This window comes from Nerophis ophidion, linkage group LG16 (assembly GCF_033978795.1).
Source record: "Nerophis ophidion isolate RoL-2023_Sa linkage group LG16, RoL_Noph_v1.0, whole genome shotgun sequence".
Lineage (NCBI taxonomy): Eukaryota > Metazoa > Chordata > Actinopteri > Syngnathiformes > Syngnathidae > Nerophis > Nerophis ophidion.
In genome coordinates this window covers 14,818,673-14,825,585 of record NC_084626.1, presented here as the reverse complement: position 1 = coordinate 14,825,585, position 6,913 = coordinate 14,818,673, and the positions used below count along the sequence as shown (strand labels likewise).

Below are 6,913 nucleotides of genomic sequence, written 5' to 3'. Positions count from 1 at the left end.
TTATTTCAACAGACTTTCGCGCCGTCCATTCCGTCAAAACTCTAAAGGCCGACTGCACATTTCCTATCTTCACAATAAAAGCCCTGCTTCATGCTGCCTGCGCTAACTAAATAAGAGTCTCGGAAAGCTGGCGTGCACAAGTGATGTGCACGCCAGCTTTCTGAGGGATCGCTTGTGCACGCCAGTTTTCCGAGACTCTTATTTAGTTAGCGCAGGCAGCATGAAGCAGGGCTTTTATTGTGAAGATAGGAAATGTGCAGTCGGCCTTTAGAGTTTTGACGGAAGGTACGGCGCGAGAGTCTGTTGAAATAAAAAGTGTTTCTCGCCTTCCTCTTGGTCATATTTTCATAATAATGATCTTGCAGCAGCCAGCGTCATCTCACAAGACCCTCCGGTACCGTGAATGTCATTTAAGTGACGTCTTGGTGAAGATTGATGATCACTCATTTTTAGGTCTATTTTTTTTAAAAGCCTGGCTGGAGATCGACTGACACACCCCCCGCGGTCGACTGGTAGCTCGCGATTGACGTAATGGGCACCCTTGACCTAAGGGATCAAAACTAGGACCAACATGGTTCAAGCTTTATATAAATGACATTTTTAAAGTTATAAAATATTTAAAATTTGTATTATTTGCGGATGATACAACAGTGTTTTGTTCAGGAGAGAACACACAGAAGATAATACAAATAATAACAGAAGAAATGAACAAATTAAAAAGATGGTTTGACAAAAACAGACTATCTTTGAATTTCGGTAAAACTAAAATAATGCTATTTGGTAAAAGTAGAAAAGAAGTGTCAAACACAAATACAAATAGACGGAATAGATATTGAAAGAGTAAATGAAACCAAATTTCTAGGTATAATGATTGATGATAAAATGAACTGAAAATCTCATGTAAAAAATTTACAACATAAAGTAGCAAGAAACATGGCAATAATGAATGAAGCAAAACATGTTCTGGCCCAAAAATCACTTCATATTCTCTACTGCTCACTAGTGTTACCATATCTGAGTTATTGTGCAGAAAAATGGGGAAATAACTGCAAAAGTACACTTCATTCATTAACTGTGTTACAAAAAAGATCAGTTAGAATAATACATCATGTTGGATATAGACAACATTCAAACAATTTATTTATTGAATCAAAAATACTGAAATTCCACAACATAGTGAATTTGCAAACAACTAAAATTATACACAAAGCAAACTATAACCTGCTAGCCAAGAATATACAACAATTTTTCTCAAAAAAAAGAGGAGAAATATAATCTTAGAGAAAAATGTAATTTAAAACATTTGTATGCACGTACAACATTTCAGACCTTCAGTATATCAGTATGTGGAATTAAATGATGGGATGCATTAAGCAAAGCAATCAAACAATGTACTAATATCATCCACTTCAAGAAACTCTTCAAACTTCAAGTCTTTACAAAGTAGAAAGAAGAAGAACCATGATAATAAACATTCTGAATTTATGTCATCAATCCATTCATTTTCTAGATGTTCTTACTCATCTCACCATATGAAATGGAACTTACTTCACTGAGAGTTATTTATTTATTTTTATTGTGATTACTTATGGAGTATATTGTCAATAAATTAAGAACTGGAAGTGAACAAAAGTTTTAGCAACTGTTATGTAAAAGAATCAATCATCAATCAATCAATGTTTATTTATATAGTCCCAAATCACAAATGTCTCAAAGGACTGCACAAATCATTACGACTACAACATCCTCGGAAGAACCCACAAAAGGGCAAGGAAAACTCACACCCAGTGGGCAGAGAGAATTCACATCCAGTGGGACGCCAGTGACAATGCTGACTATGAGAAACCTTGGAGAGGACCTCAGATGTGGGCAACCCCCCCCCCCCCCTCTAGGGGACCGAAAGCAATGGATGTCGAGCGGGTCTAACATGATGCTGTGAAAGTTCAATCCATAGTGGCTCCAACACAGCCGCGAGAGTTCAGTTCAAGCGGATCCAAGACAGCAGCGAGAGTCCAGTCCACAGGAAACCATCCAAAGCGGAGGCGGATCAGCAGCGTAGAGATGTCCCCAACCGATACAGGCGAGCGGTCCATCCTGGGTCCCTACGAGCGGTCCATGCTGGGTCTCGACTCTGGACAGCCAGTACTTCATCCATGGTCATCGGACCGGACCCCCTCCACAAGGGAGGGGGGGGACATAGGAGAAAGAAAAGAAGCGGCAGATCAACTGGTCTAAAAAGGAGGTCTATTTAAAGGCTAGAGTATACAGATGAGTTTTAAGGTGAGACTTAAATGCTTCTACTGAGGTAGCATCTCGAACTGTTACCGGGAGGGCATTCCAGAGTACTGGAGCCCGAACGGAAAACGCTCTATAGCCCGCAGACATTTTTGGGCTCTAGGAATCACTAATAAGCCGGAGTCTTTTGAACGCAGATTTCTTGCCGGGACATATGGTACAATACAATCGGCAAGATAGGATGGAGCTAGACCGTGTAGTATTTTATACGTAAGTAGTAAAACCTTAAAGTCACATCTTAAGTGCACAGGAAGCCAGTGCAGGTGAGCCAGTACAGGCGTAATATGATCAAACTTTCTTGTTCTTGTCAAAAGTCTAGCAGCCGCATTTTGTACCAACTGTAATCTTTTAATGCTAGACATGGGGAGACCCGAAAATAATACGTTACAGTAATCGAGACGAGACGTAACAAACGCATGGATAATGATCTCGGCGTCTTTAGTGGACAAAATGGAGCGAATTTTAGCAATATTACGGAGATGAAAGAAGGCCGTTTTAGTAACGTTTTTAATGTGTGACTCAAAGGAGAGAGTTGGGTCGAAGATAATACCCAGATTTTTTACCGAGTCACCTTGTTTTATTATTTGGTTGTCAAATGTTAAAGTTGTATTATTAAATAGAGGTCGGTGTCTAGCAGGACCGATAATCAGCATTTCCGTTTTTTTGGCGTTGAGTTGCAAAAAGTTAGCGGACATCCATTGTTTAATTTCATTAAGACACGCCTCCAGCTGACTACAATCCGGCGTGTTGGTCAGCTTTAGGGGCATGTAGATGCTGAAGAGTACAGGGCCAAGGACCGAACCCTGGGGAACTCCACACGTTACCTTAACATAGTCCGAGGTCACATTGTTATGGGAGACGCACTGCATCCTATCAGTAAGATAAGAATTAAACCAAGACAGGGCTGAGTCTGACATACCAATTTGTGTTTTGATACGCTCTAATAAAATATTATGATCGACGGTATCGAAAGCAGCGCTAAGATCGAGGAGCAGCAACATAGATGACGCATCAGAATCCATCGTTAGCAATAGATCATTAGTCAATTTTGCGAGGGCTGTCTCAGTCGAGTGATTTGCCGTGAAACCGGATTGAAAGGTTTCACATAGATTTTTAAAAGCTAAGTGTTCATTTAGCTGCTCTGCAACAATTTTTTCGAGGATTTTCGAAATAAAGGGAAGGTGAGACACCGGTCGGTAGTTTACCATGAGGTCAGGATTGAGGTTAGGTCTTTTAAGGAGAGGATGAATAACCGCTTTTTTGAATGCTAGGGGAACAGTGCCCGAGGAAAGTGATAAGTTTATAATATTTAGCACTGATGGACCTAATAATACAAAAAGCTCCTTGATAAGTTTCCCAGGAAGTGGGTCAAGTAAACATGTTGTTTGTTTTATTCCATTTACACGTTGTAACAATTCTTCTAGTGTTATTTCATCAAAACGAGAGAAACTATTTTGGATATTTGCAGTATCCGCCGTATATACAGTCGTATCTGTGTTACTATAACCCAGTTGTAGCTGAGACGCATTGTCTTTAATCTCCTTTCTAATAAGTTCAATTTTCTTATTAAAGAACTTCATAAAGTCATCTGCCGAATGGGTGGAGCTACTGGAAGGAGTCCCTTGTTGGGTTAGCGATGCTACTGTACTAAACAAAAATTTTGGATCGTTTTTATTAATGCGGATGAGATTTGAGTAATAATTAGTTTTAGCTAAGGTAAGCATGTGTTTATAAGTTATTAAACCATCACTCCATGCTTGATGGTGCACCTCAAGTTTAGTCGTGCGCCATTTGCGTTCCAGCTTTCTACATAATAATTTCTGAGCTCTAGTTTCTTCAGTAAACCATGGCGTACGCCTTTTTGGAGCCTTTTTTAACTTCAGCGGTGCTATGTTATCAATGGTTTCGCGCAGGGCGTTGTTAAAGCTGTTAGTGAGGTTATCAATAGAGCCCACATACTTTGGGAACGGTGCCATTACCGAGGGCAGTAGGTCCGCAAGAGTCGTCGTTGTGGCAGCATTAATGTTGCGGCTGCTATAGCAGTTTTTATTATTATTAGCTTGCCGAACATGAGTCTGAACTTCGAATTTTATAAGGTAATGATCGGACATTACTTTAGTATACGGGAGTATCATAACTTTGGAAATGGTGATACCTCTGACAAGCACTAGGTCTATCGTATTACTGCTGCGATGCGTCGGTTCATTTATTATTTGTGTAAGACCACAGCTATCAATTATAGTCTGGAGCGCCACGCACGGTGGGTCCAATGGGGTATTCATATGGATATTAAAGTCCCCCATTATAGTTATATTATCGGCGTGTGTCACTAAATCAGCAACAAACTCTGAGAATTCACTAATAAAGTCCGAATAGGGCCCTGGGGGGCGGTAGATAACGGCCAGGCACAGAGGCAGAGGGGTGGCAGACTTCATAGAAAGCAAATCAAACGATTTATATTTATTATTTAAGTTAGGACTAAAGTTAAAGTTTTCGTTGTATATTAGTGCGACCCCCCGACCCCTTTTAAGGGGACGGGCAATATGCGCATTCGTATAGTTAGGTACACTCTGAGAGTTCAGAGTGTACCAAACAAAACAGGAAACGTCCTGACCTCAATTTTGTGTACAAGGCCTCATTTCTGAGAGTACAGAGTGGACCAAACAAAACAGGAAACGTCCTGACCTCAATTTAACTCAGTGTGCCAAACACTGCACATACAGGAAACAGATACTTGAGCAACAACGAGCATAAAAGGAAACCAAGAGTAGTTCAGCATAATTATTCCTAGACACGAGACACATAGCAACAGACGTCAGTCAGTAGACTGACCAATCAGATAACTACTGGCACAGTGTATATAAGCTGCTGTACAACAAACTCTCAGACAGATCGCTTTGGGTTTTACTGGTACTACTGTTCAAGTGTACTATACAATCTCCACTCTCTGCAGACTGCGTTCAATAAAATACTTCTACTTGACTCAACTCCTGCCTCCTCAAATTGTGTTCCTGCTCCCGGCCCGGGTGAGACGGCACAAAAAGTGTCTCTCAACATGACGAAGCCCCAACACGTTTTACTCTAACAAGAGGAAGGCGTGCTTAGGCAAGATTTGTTTTGTTTCACATTTTTCCTCACCCACTTTGTTCTGATTGAATGTCCCGAGTATACCAACAGATACAACTACCAGTTATATATTCACAATAATAAAAAAGAAAAAAAATGCATGTTCCAGTTAGTAGATATTTATTTTAAATGCAAAAAAACACTCCCGAAGAAATTGCACTGAATTTTGTTTCAGTTCAATTAACAAAATACAACGAGCTAGCCAGGAGTTGAACCTAGAATCTTCTGGTCCGTAGTCAGACGCGTTATCCATTGCACCACTAGCTCCGTGCCCTGTAATTTCGTACAGGTTGTATACCGTAAACATCTTACTCCAAAGGAACACACAGTTTACATGAGGCTTACTACCAGAACAGGGCTTTACTGACTTCTTATGTTGGACTTTAAAATCTAGTGACCTTCTATTTGTTGCAGCCTGGGCCTTCACCAGCTCTACCTGTTGCAGCTAACCTCCACTAAAAATTAAAACAAAATGCTTCTGGCAATATTTTGGGGAGCATCCAAGTTAAATGCAGCTCAGAGTTGACAACTTTGGGAGAGGAGCTTCTTTTTTGCTCAAAACCTTCTTTGTTGATGACAATGTAAAACTGGCCTATCTGTCAAAAATGAGCTTTGGGTTCAAGCACTTGGGGAGCTTGAACTTTGACAGTTCCCAGCTTGTCACTGAACATGCTGACTAATTCACTTTCACCTGAGATTGCCAATATGGATGTTATCTCAGATGTTGGACATATCAGCACATCAAAGGTCCTGGGTAGCTCAGTCGGCAGAGCATCAGACTTTTAATCTGAGGGTCCAGGGTTCAAGTCCCTGTTCAAGTGGCTGATGCTGACCTCCATACATTTCTCAAAAAATGTCCCTTTGCCCCCCTGCAGCAGTCCTTGTAATCTATATTTGATTTAAATAGTTTTCAACAGCGATTGTTTTTTTCTCTATTTCATTTGAAACACTGAAACTAAAAACCTCCCTTATATCAACTTTACTTCAGGTGGCAGAGCGTTTATCTGAAGGATTAAAAAAATTGCTTTAAACTCAAAATGTTAGACAGTGTATCTGTATGAAAAAGTTGTGGTTAATATTTTGCTGTAGGTGTGTTAGATGCACCTTCACCTCACACTGAGCACAGCTTTATTACTCTCAGTTTCAAGTTATACAGTCCAAGACAAACCCCTAAGGCAACAAATTTGTGTTTGAAACAGCCCGATGGAAGGCTCAGTTAAAGACCGTTAAACCACGTAACGGTTGTCCAAATTAAAAATGGAGGAAATGTTTGTAACAACTGATACTAGGACTCCACCAGCAAGGCTGGCAGGCCAGGGAGACCATTTCAGTATTGTAAGAGCCACAGGAGGCTTATTAGTAATAACTACCATTTTAGAAGCACACATATTTATGCTGAAACCCAGGATCGATCCACGGAGCATTAGATCTTCAGTCTGACGCTCTCCCAACTGAGCTATTTCAGCTATACAACACCTTCTTGGGTTTACAC

At 40.5% G+C, this 6,913-nt stretch overlaps 1 non-coding gene across 1 annotated transcript; it reads left to right on the top strand.

The window, feature by feature from the left end:
• The first annotated feature begins 6,169 nt into the window (after positions 1–6,169).
• trnak-uuu (transfer RNA lysine (anticodon UUU)) lies at positions 6,170–6,242 on the top strand. Its single transcript has one exon. It is a non-coding gene; the product is annotated as a tRNA-Lys (tRNA).
• The last annotated feature ends 671 nt before the right edge of the window (positions 6,243–6,913 follow it).